Raw genomic sequence first — 12,457 nt, 5'->3', positions numbered from 1 at the left:
ACCAATTATTGTTTAGTGCCAATTATCGTTCAGTGCCGAAGCCGTAATTGGAATTTATGAAATTATTTCTTTGGCTGTTGCAGCCATATGTAGTGTACTTGGGAGGACAGCATGATGAGACTCTGCAACACCAAATGGTAGCTTATTCTCATCATGATCTTCTGTATCAATATTAGGAAGGTAATATTGAATTAATTATTGAATGATGGGAACTCTGTCATGTACAGAGTAAAATGTGCAATACTCCAATGCTGTTTTTATCTATATTAATCTGTAATAGCATCAGTTTTAAATTTTAATATGTGATCTATAATCTGCATATTTTAGCATGTTAATGATATTACTAACTAGTACGAGTGATTAATCTTTTCAGTCAATGAATTGGGTTCTCACACATAAATTTTCAATGAAACATTACAGCAACAAGGCAGCCAAGGAAACCATATATTATTCTTATACCAGATGTATCAATGGTTTTGCTGCTCGTCTTGAAGAAGACGACGTTCATGCTCTCTCAGGTCAAAGAATTTGCATCACTAGACCATATTTGTATGAGTAAATGGCTACTTAAGCTTGGAGATCCAAACAATTTCGGATTTCTAATTGAATGGATGCTACTGCTGTTGGGATTTGTTATTCAGAGCTCCCACAGGTATGGTCTGTGTTCGTGAATCGTTAGCCGAGATAGAGGTCTGCACACAACTAGTTCCATGGGATTCCTGGGCTTTCACAAAAGTGGAGGGCTATGGAAAAATTCTAAGTTTGGGAAGGATGTTATCGTTGCTAACATAGAGACAGGTGGCCCTCTTCAATATCCATACAAATGGCTCATACTTTCTTGCTTATAATCAGGCATTCATTTGATTTGTTTGGTTGGTGTTGCTGCTCTGTGTAAATTAGGTGTATGGCCTGAATCTGAAAGCTTCGATGACATGGGCACGGGGCCTGTTCCTTCACGATGGAAGGGGTTCTGCCAACCTGGCACAAATTTCAGTGCATCTCTATGCAACAGGTGCCTCAATTAATATTCCATGTCAAAGAAAATCGTATTCTTTTTTCTTTATAACTCTCTACTATTTATAGTGTTATTACTGGTTCCTCTTTGCTCCCTATAATGGGTCAAAGAATATTTTTACATTAATAGATTTCAATATGTTTTTATTATATTAAGAGATATATTTTACAGTTTAGTACGAGGGGATGTTTAATTTTTTCAGTGTTATTTCAAGTTGATACTTATATTTTTTTGAAATAAAAATAAAATATTTTTAAATAAAAAATAATGTTGGCTATAATAAAAAAATAAAATATTAATAATCTCATTTATAATGTGATAGTTGATCTTATAATTAAGTATGAAGAAGATGTGGTAAAGATATTTTACTCTCACTCTTAGCAATATCAACTTTAGAGGATGAAATAATTCAAATAAAAAATTTCTTCTATTTTCACTTTCAATTATGAAGAAGATATATCATTTTTACATTTTTTTTTTTAATATTTCGAACTTAAATAAACTATTTGAATAAATGTGTTAACTAATATATTTCAATATTAACTTTAGCTTTATATGTATGTATAATAGATAAAAAGGGAAAAGGGCAATTTATTTTTAATGTTAATCTTAATAAAATATTTCAATAAATTAATTCAAAAAAAAAATTCAATTACATGATAAGGGGATGTGGAATTCATTTAATTATTGATATAAAATTGATATGTAACATTTGAAGAAAAAATATTAATAATAAAAAAAATCAATTTTGATTATAAATAAAATATTTTAATATGCAAAGAATATATTAATAATAAAGAAATATTTTAAGAGTTAAGATATGATTCATAAAAAAAATATTTCAATACTTATACCAGGTAAAATATCTCAAAGTTAATTATTTATATATTATTAAAGAAAAACTTATCTATATTTTATGTGAAGTAATTGGAAAAAAATTGTTATGGTTTAAACATTTTAATTAGTCTAATTATTTTAAATTTTGGTATTTTATATATTTGTTGTAATTGTAAGTTTAAGTTGTAAAATAAGATAGATAAAATCAGTGTAGATCATAGATCTATCAAAAAAATCTAAGAACCAAATTTTATAAATACCAGAAAAAAATTTACATTTCAAATAATTTAATCTCTCTCAATACTTGCTAAATTGATAATTAAAATAAATCTATAATGATAACAAAACAAGACACTGATTTTCTCAATGCATTGAGTAGATGACTTTTGCACCATAAGTTGTTTTTTCGAAGAAGTATTTGTGGGTCCACCGTCCATTGTTTTCATCCTGAGCAGCACAGCATTCATGTCGTGTACTTCCCTAGATGCAATTTCCAACGGTGAATTTGTCGTGTTTATTTTTTAATTTTACTTATAAAAACCAAAAACAATACAACATGCTTCTTGCACATATTCTGAGGTATTCTTGTTCTTGCTGTAAGCCTTACAGCCTAGTGTGGTTATTGTTCGTATTGCTATGCTCCTTACGGCCTAGTGTGGTTATTGTCTTCTTTTGTGGTTATGGAGGAAAGCAATCCTCTGAATCTTTGTACTTGACTGCTTGTTAGTTTGCGGTTGTCTGCTACAACCCTACTCCATTGTAGATTCAATGAAGACCTTTGTAAAGTAGGAATTTGATCGCGAAGCAGACCTCCTGAACGTTGCCTCATATAATTGAAGTTTCACTATCCAATCTGCTGTTTGTGTTTATTTCTGCTTTTCACCGATAAAAACCAAAAGCAATACAACATGCTTCCTTTTTCTTCTTGCTAGTTGCCTTGCAGCCTAGTCTGGTTATTGTTTCTTATTGTTGGATTGTATTGCTAAGGACTGCTTGACTGCTTGTTAGTTTGCGGTTGTCTGCTAGAACCAGGATATACCTGCTTAATAATCAGGACCTTGCATACAGTTTTCATACTCTGTGGTGTCTTTGTAGTCACGAAGTAGTCCTCCTGAACCTTGCTTCATATAATTGAATTTTCACTATCCAATGTGTTGTTTGCAACAGGAAATTGATTGGAGCCAGATACTTCATCCAGGGATATGAGGCTAGAAATGGGCCTCTGAATATATATGAAACAGGAGAATTTATTTCTCCACGAGATAATCAGGGACATGGCATTCATACTTTGTGTACAGCAGGTGGGAATTTTGTGAAAAAGGCAAGTATAGCCGGCTATGCAGAAGGGACGGCAAAAGGAGCAGCTCCTCATGCCAGAGTTGCAGCTACAAAGCTTGTTGGTCTGGACGAGTATGCAATGATGCAGATATTCTTGCAGCATTCGATGCAGGAGTACATGACGGAGTTGATGTGTTCTCTGTTTCTATTGGATCTGGCTCCATGCAATATGATGTGGATGCAGTGGCGATTGGATCGTTCCATGCAGTCGAAAGAGGAAAGGTAGTTGTCTTTTCCGCTGGAAATGACGGTCCAGATATAGGGACAGTTGCAAATGTGGCACCATGGATCATAACCGTGGGAGCAAGCAGCATTGACAGAAAATTTCCTTCAGCTGCTGTTCTTGGAAACAATAGGACATACATAGTGAGTATACCTTATTCCTTCAAATTCATTTCTTTTCTCGGGTAAATCTGAAAGAAGAGATAATTCATCTTATGAAATCCGTATACAGAAGTCTTCCCCATAGAGCCCTAGGGACAAAATTTACCCCTCGAACGCAGACACTAAAATAGGCTTATATCCTTTGCATTTTGTTCACGTTACAAGCTGTTTTCACACCATTATCAGTTTTCAACGGCTGGAACACATGCATTAATATCAAAGTAATTCCAAATGCTATGAAAGTCATTTTCTATAATGATGTTTTCAAGGGAAATTGCGCTTACCGAACTTTTCCTTCTGTCCTATAAAATTGAAAAATGATGTATCATGTTTTTCAAGTGTAAGGAATTTTTTGTTGAACCATTAGAAGGTCTGTGAAGGGCATTGAATGAAGTCAACAAATCTGAACACTTGCATTATGCTAGAAAAATCATTTTATGCCTCTGTACATTTGTGTTTGATGCCAGGGACAAAGCATATCCGAGTTTCGGTTACCAAAGAAAAAAATGTATGCACTGGTAGATGTGTATGCTACATGATTGCAAATTTTAATAATTTTTGTAATAACTATCAGTCCACTTATCAATATGACATTTTCTTTCCAAACAAGAAACTTAGATTAGTATTAGTTCAAGGAATGAAAAGTTACACCCCTATGATAATGAGTTTTAACAGTTTTTATGGAATAATGTTGCAGACAAACTTGCTACCTGGGATCTGTAGCTCCAAGCAAAGTTAAAGGAAAGATTGTTGCCTGCTACAGTTCTGTCGATGAGACAGGCACCGAAGAGGAAGGTGAAGAAGTAAGTATGGCAGGTGGATTAGACATGATTCTCTGCAATACCCCCGGAAATCCGTATGACGTCGATGCACAATCTCATTTGAATCTAATTGATGGATCAGAAGTCTTTGACTACAGCAATTCTGCAGTGTAGGTTTTCACGACAGTTAATTTTATTTATATTAATACTACATTAAAAATGGTTCTAGCCAATAAAGGTCCTTAAATGAAACATTCTAATTTGCCAATAAATTGTGCACATTTAGGTCCCCTATTGCTTACATTTCTCCAGCAATAACTGAATGGCATACAAAGCCAGCTCCAGTGATGACAGCCTTCTCCTCTCAGGGTCCGAATAGACTTACTCCAGACATCCTCAAGGTCCTAGTCCAAACCCCAAGACTAATGTGTTTATATGATGAATGTTTTTTTTATAAATGGAATTAGTTTTTTGAATTGTTTCTCCAATGCAGCCTGATATTACAGCTCCAGGGTTTAGCATCCTAGCAGCATACTCAATGGCAACATCACCTACTGGGCTTCCATCTGATCATATGCATGTACCTTTCAATTTAGAATCTGGCCCATCTATGTCGTGCACGCATGTTGCTGGTGTTGCAGCCTTATTAAAAGCAACACATCCTCATTGGAGCCCAGCAGCCATCAAGTCTGCCATTATGACTACAGGTGCATACTTTTATCCATTTATTCTACACACATGTATGCCAAAAAAACTCATTCATCTCCTCCTAAACATGAGGAAATTTTTTCATTTTGAGTGGGTAAGGCTATATTGCTTATTAGATATTCACATACTTAGATTCACTTTCTCATTATAGATATGTTTACTAGACACCAACAATATTCTCAGATATGTTTAGAAAAGAAGGGTGAAAATTGTGGCAGAGGGACCTATAACTTTTAAAACAAAGGTGACCTCTCCTCCTGGAGTTTTGGTGTCAGTTGAGCCCAAGAAGCTTGATTTCTCCAAGGAAGGGGAGGAGAAGTCATTTACGTTGACACTCAAGGCCACGGAAAAATTTTCAGGGAACTATGTATTTGGGTCCTTAACCTGGAAACATGCTCAATATTTGGTGGTAAGTCCCATTGTTGTGGGTACACTGAAATACTGACGAACCGACGAACCGACTGTTGTTTGAAGATAGCTATTGAATAATTTGACATGTGAGAGCAGGAAAATCTACAGGTGAAATAATGATGAAAGAAAGCAATCAAAATCTACAGGTGAAATAATGATAGAAAGCGTTTTGTTTCTTCACGGGGAAAAGTGCAAAGTCAGGGCTCCTTCTCTCCAATTCTGCCCTGCTAAATCAAATTTCATTTCTTTAGGAAAATAATAATAATAATTATATAATATCCTGTATTTTGATATGCTAAATCAAAGTTTCATTTCTTAAAAAAAAATTATACAATATCTTTTATATATAGGTTTAATATGTTAACGTAGATTTGGTGTTTATTATAAATAAAAAAGTTAACAAATATCATATTTTACTATGTTAAAATTTATTAATATGTATATACTAACACAACGAATGTAACCAATGTGGCTGATATATCGGTAGGCATCAGCTTATTTAAATTCTGATATTTAATATTAGAAATTTTTAAAAATTGATATTAAATATTAAATATATAATATATATATATTATATATATATATATATATTAATTTTAGTTTTTAGTTTTATTTATAAATATTATATATAAAAAATACGAAATTTTTTATTTAAAATCAAAATGAATGTTACTTTTACATAAAATTAAAATTAATTGTAAAAATTTTAAGATCAAAATAAATGTTACTTTGACATAAAACTAAAACTAATGGTAAAAATTTACACTTAAACTCTAATTGTAAAATTTTACCAAAAAATGAAGATGACAATTTATACATCTTCCTCGTGGATGAAACATGTAACCAAAATGATCCCTGCATATATAGGCAGTGTCAAATATGGTAACCAAAATGATCCTGCATATATAGGCAGTGTCAAATATGGTTTCTGGAGTTATACGTGTTTACTATAACCCAAATTCAATTCAATCAAATGACCAATTAACAAAAATTGATTAAACATATGCATTAAAATAATGAGAGAAACTATAAGAAACTCAAAGTAATGGGTTACCAGTAATTTTGGATTCACACAGCTATCTTCTATGTTGTACATTTTCAATCAATGTTATGCTAGTTTTAAGTATTATCTGTTAATTCACATTCAAAGAAAACATAACCAACCACAAAACACTTCGTAAAAAAGAGTTTCATAGGATTAATTTGAAATTATTGATTAATCATACAATTATGATCATGAAAGACAAGAAGATAAAGATATACTTTTATATTCAAGGATGTTCATAGGATTAATATGAAATTATTGATTAAACATGCTATCATGATCATAAAAGATAGGAAGATAAAGATAGTCTTCATATTCCATGATGTTTTTGGTGCTTTCGTACAAAATGAAAACACCAAAATAGAACCCAATAATGTTGGATTTGGTTTTTCCAAGGCCTCATTTCCCTATGAGCTAAGTATGGTAAGTTGTAAGCTCACATAGAGACATGGTGAGTTGTAAGCTCACATAGAGACTTGCATCTGTCCAGTTGAATGTTGGAGTTGGTTTTTCCAATGCCTCATTTCCCTATGAGCTAAGTATGGTGAGTTGTAACCTCACATAGAGACTTGCATCTGTCCAGTTTTCGTAGCTATCCTTAACGGGCTGCCTCCATTGCTATATAATGGAGGCTTTCTATGTACATTCATACAACAATGTGAGTAATAAAATACTCTAACACGGAATCAGGGCATTGACTAGGTTCGATTCCCCGATTTGTGTTTGAGGGAGGGTGTTGGATTTTCACACTCACCTAGTTGGAACCGCCACTCTGGGGTCCATCCTCAGACCACTCAAAAGAGTAATGATGGTTTGGAAGTGAGTAATGATAATAGTGTGGAAGTTTACTAAGCCTGAGTGGTAATGATAATGGATTGGAAGTTTACTATGCCTAGGTTTTGGTGTAATGGAAAACCTCAACAGGTAATATATACATCTAAGACATTCCATGGCATAATAGAAGTGAAAAACAAAAAACACTTCAAACCCATTCATAAAATCATAGCAAACCTCATGGTAGACATAAGGGTAAAAAAATTTGAAATGCTTGAGTGGTCCAATCTAATTGACAGGTGGTCAAATAAGTCATATTTAAATTTAAAATGTTATTCTTAGTTTTAAAATTGAAAACTTGTTCAAAATACATTTCATCTCATCTATTGGATAATGTATTTGACTAAAAATATTCTCTTGAAATCAAATCTTATAAGCTCATCTATCTAAAAGTCAAAATTCCTCAAGCCCAATTTCAATCTAGACCATGTCGTATCAATCTGAATTTTTCCAAATATTATATAAATTTTAGAATCTTTTTATTATTTCAAAATTAATTAATAAAAATATTATTCATACACAATTCAATTTTTTTTAGTTTTATATTATAATAAGTACAAAACTCAAGCTTATATATATATATATAAATTGGAAATTTATATGTGTGTTAATTCAAAATCTAAATTTGAATAATACTATCAATTAAATTAAATTAGAACATTTTTACAACAATATCACATTGAGATATAATTTCTTTATAATGAATTATTTAATTTATTTATAATTAATAATATTGTATTGAAATATATTTTATTATTATTAAATAATTTAATTGCATCCAGGGTTTTTAGAATTCTAATTTAAGTAGCATAGATGCATCTAATTTGGGATTTACCAAATGTTAAGAAGGTTTCAAATTTCTCAAGATGCAAATCTCTTTGTGAGTTTAAGGTTTGCACCCCAAAATACTTGATTCCTCTCCGCTTTTGGTAGATTCAGAGTTAAATGGATCTATGGGCTACTACAAAAGTCACATGCTAGGCATGTGAGTCATCTCAAGGCTCATATTAGTTAGCAAACATATATATATATATATATGTGTGTGTGTGTGTGTGTGTGTGTAATTGTATTCCTTAGGAAATCAGATTACATTGCTAGTACCCCTTTTACAAAAACATACTAGCGACATTCTGCCAAACTAGAACTAGACCTTGGCTAATGAATGATAAAACTCATTTTTCTATAGAGAACTAAAAGTGATAACAAAACATAAGAAACCACATAACCATAACTCCGAAAATAGGTAGTGAGAAGTAGACTAAAACAAATAACCATCTCAAGAGTCCGACAATGTTACAAGAGTTGTGTCTTTCTCACTCAAACTGAGAGACCTTGGGAATTAAAATCACACAAGATGTGATTTTCCATGTGAGCCAAGCGGGCATCCAAATTTTCTAGATTGTATTGCAAATGTCGTTAGTTGGCTGGCAAGGGGATGAGGAAATGTCGTGCTAATGAAGTGCCAACACCAGCGATATATTAGGTTGCGCAGTGCGCCAAGGGAATCCAATATAATTGGGCTAAGTATTTATGTCATGAGTTTTTGGAAGATTTTCGAGAGGCTCGGGACGAGCGAAAAGTATTCCACTAAGTGTGGTTATTTTTGTTGATCGTGCTAGTTGCATGGAGAACACTGGAGGAAACCTAGTTCCTGCAGCATGATCCAGACCCATGTGAGGTCGCGAAATTCGCCTCGCTATGGGCGACAAAGGACCTTGAGTGCGTCATGGAAACGAAGATATTTTGGGTCCTATTTGAATCGGAGTTAAGGATGGTGATTAGCCAACAGCAACAGTTATCACCAAGATTGCTTGCCCAGTATGCCAATGTTATTGATTTCAAGGTAGATTTTCATATAATGTCCCCTCACGAACCCCAATCACCTTAGCATCATCAATACTAGAGCCCTTACCCCAAACTAAAACCTTTCCATCAACAAAAGTTATTCTATCATCCTTATCCTCTACATAATAAATATAAAGTAAGTTTTTCTTCAAACCTGTAACATATAGGATGTTGTTAAAATGAATACTTCCACTAGATTCAAGCTCCAACAATGTAGATCAAATCCCTTTCACTGGATATCTCTTCTTGTCTCCAAGTTCAATTGAATGAGAGGAGGTTCCTTTTGACAAAGTATGGAGCTAGCTACATCCTCTTGTCATATGTCTAGAGGCACCACTGTTGATAACCCATACATTCTCATCCTTGAAAGTCTGATACAAAGTGGAAAATAAACTTCCATCCATTACTTATATCTTGGAATGATCTTCAAGATGAAAATCTTGATGGATGTAGAAAGATACCAAATAAACTTCAAAACCCTTATTTATAACCCTTGCCATATTGCCAATTAGGATGTGATATTCAGTCTCCTTCTTGCACCTTAGCTTTGATACCATGTTGGAAAATCAGGATACTGTAACATCCTCCTCCCACATTTACACAAGTAACCAGCCAACTAGGGTAAACATGTGACGAGAAGTTACTATGATATGATTTGGCCTCCTAACTCACGTTAAGGAAGTGGAACCGACGGAAACATACCATACAGACCTTCAACATCAGCAATAGGACCCCTTGGAACCATCCCAACATTTATGTTAACCAGCCCCTAGTTCCCACTGAGTCTTTAAGCTATTAAACCTATGGACACTCCCATACTATGGGCATGCCAGTGTCCAAGGAGCTCTGGACACTCCAACAAGCCTGCATGCCTACGTCTAGGAACTATTTCCAGTAGATCTGTGCCAAAGTCTGGGGAATTTAAGGCACTTTTCAAGCCTAGAATTTCGGCCACTACCCATAACTTGTTGTAACTTCCGGAATCCATTAAACACATGATGACAAGACTAGTAAACCAAAAATTAACTCCAAGACTAGGCCTGATCATCCCTAACTCGGACTGACATTCTACTAAACACTTGGCTTAAATGCAATCTACAAGTGTAAACAACATATCTAAGCATAGGTGTCTCATGCTTATCTGAGATTCGTTATGAGGCATTGTTTCCTTATCACTTTAGCTGCAGTTTGATTCGTTAGGCCATAGAAACATTGTTCATTCATATACAAGTAAAAACATGATGGGAACCATACATAGCCATTGTCATAATACACATTCATAACCAGCATAATAACAACAGAAATACCAAGGAAACAACAATCATTTAATCCACATATAAACCAGTATAATAATTATGAGATAACAAGAAGAAATAACCTCATATTAATGATGCAAAAGTCAACCCGATATGGAACTATCATGTTCCACCTGACCGTAGAATGGCTGAGCCAAATCTCCATTCACCCCCATGCCATATTATAAGCATGAATGTGGGATCTCATAAAACACGTCAATCTAAAACCATCCAAGGATTCTGTTGAAGCCCCGAAAATCGGGTCGACAACAAGGGGGATACCCACCCGGTCCAGACCTTGGTTGGCAGCTCCTTATCCGTTTGGTATAGCGGGTCCGACTGGGGATAATGGGACCAGTTTCCCAATCTAAGGGGTGTGTGTGTGTGTAGAGTTGAATGATGCTGATCTAGGAGTATTTTAAGCTAATTTAATTCAAACGTCTAAACTAACTCTATGCTATTGTAATCTAATAAAGGAAAAACAACACATCTAATCTACACTAACCCGGGGTGTATTTCTTCTATTATGCGATCTAAAGAGATTTCGAACAATAACTGGTAATAAAGATCATTCAGCTATCATAAGAATAGAAATCAATTAAGATAAACCATTCTGCATAAAAAGTTAGGCAAAACAGTTGTGAACAGCATATCGCATAATAAGTTATTCATATATCAAGCACAAATAAATGACTCCATCGTACAGAAGTGCCAAATGGTAACCCACACATTCATGCATTAACATATAAACAACTGAAAACTGCATATCACTTTAAGAATATGAACAGAAACTGGTCAAGAGATAAAAGTACCATTTATGATTGGTTCCACTCATAAGCTTCAAGCAATAACGATTTATCTCTACTTGTTCTAACATCTACTAAGAGTGCAAAAGTGCAACATCAGTAGCAGACATTAAATGCAAACATTGATAAATCTCGATCCATCCATTCACAAAAAACCCCCTCCGAGGGTGCAAAAGTGCATGTTCTGAGGACAAGTTTTTTGACAAATTTCCGGACCCTTCTCCAAATTCCTGAGAAGGGTTTAAATACTGCTAACTAATTAATCTTAATTACATAAATTTAGGACACGGTTTCAAATGACCGCCCTTCTACTAAAGCAAATTATTTCTAAAAATTGAATCTAATTTCTAACCGTTTCTGTATTTGCTCCTTAATGTTGTAAGCAATGCAACATTCGCCTGGGAAGAGTCGGTTGTTTGTCTTCTCCTTTCGTTTGAGTTACGAAAATAGAAATAACAATCGCTGGCACCGCTTTCTGACAAACTGGAAGATATTTTCCTCTGGCTTGGTGTATTCGCTGTGTGTATACTTGGTAATAACCCAAATTTCTCTCAAACTGATTGTGTTGTTGCTATTTCGGTTTCCGGCCTGGCAAATGACTGAGCAAGTTAGGGACTTTGCTCTCTGAACAATTTTCTGTATTGAAAACTGCTTCCGTTCTTTGTTCTAGGCTTTTCTGGTGCGTTTTCCCTCTTTAGCGTTTTTCTTTTTGCTTTACCCAGTCTAAGCTTCAGGATCTTTTGAAAACATGCTGCTTTTGTGCGCCTTTGACTCTGAGTCTTGGATAGTCTATTTCCATCAGTATCTGTTGAGTGATACTCTGGAATCCGCGGTCCTGCTGCATGCAGCATCTGTTTGCGAAGGCATCTCTTCTCTGTTCTCCGAGTATTGACGCTTTCCTCTTTTCCTTAGATGTTTCCTGCACATTGATTTATATTAGTTGTTGTCTTACAGTTTACGCAAAGGAAAAGAGTAATGACGAAAATATTGACATGAAAGCTTTAAGCTCTAATGAATGCATAATCATGACACTCATAATGAACTGACTCTTCGAAAAACACAACACAATCCTTCTCGGATACTTTGGCGTACAATCATTAATTTCTTTTTAAGGCGCGCGCCCAATTTTGGTCTGCAGATAGCTTTCCTTGAACGCTGTGTCGAGGAACCTTTGCGAT

General features: G+C 34.3%; 1 pseudogene; it reads left to right on the top strand.

The window, feature by feature from the left end:
- Nucleotides 1–470: 470 nt before the first annotated feature.
- The window catches only part of LOC149185635 (subtilisin-like protease SBT5.3), a 43,561-nt pseudogene continuing 31,574 nt past the window's right edge, over nt 471–12,457 (top strand).

This window comes from Pinus tabuliformis, chromosome 3_1 (genome assembly GCF_031772625.1).
Source record: "Pinus tabuliformis cultivar Carrire ecotype Pingquan chromosome 3_1, CPIR1, whole genome shotgun sequence".
NCBI lineage: Eukaryota > Viridiplantae > Streptophyta > Pinopsida > Pinales > Pinaceae > Pinus > Pinus tabuliformis.
Note: the sequence above shows the minus strand (reverse complement) of the source record. Positions and strands in the feature narration are given on the sequence as shown.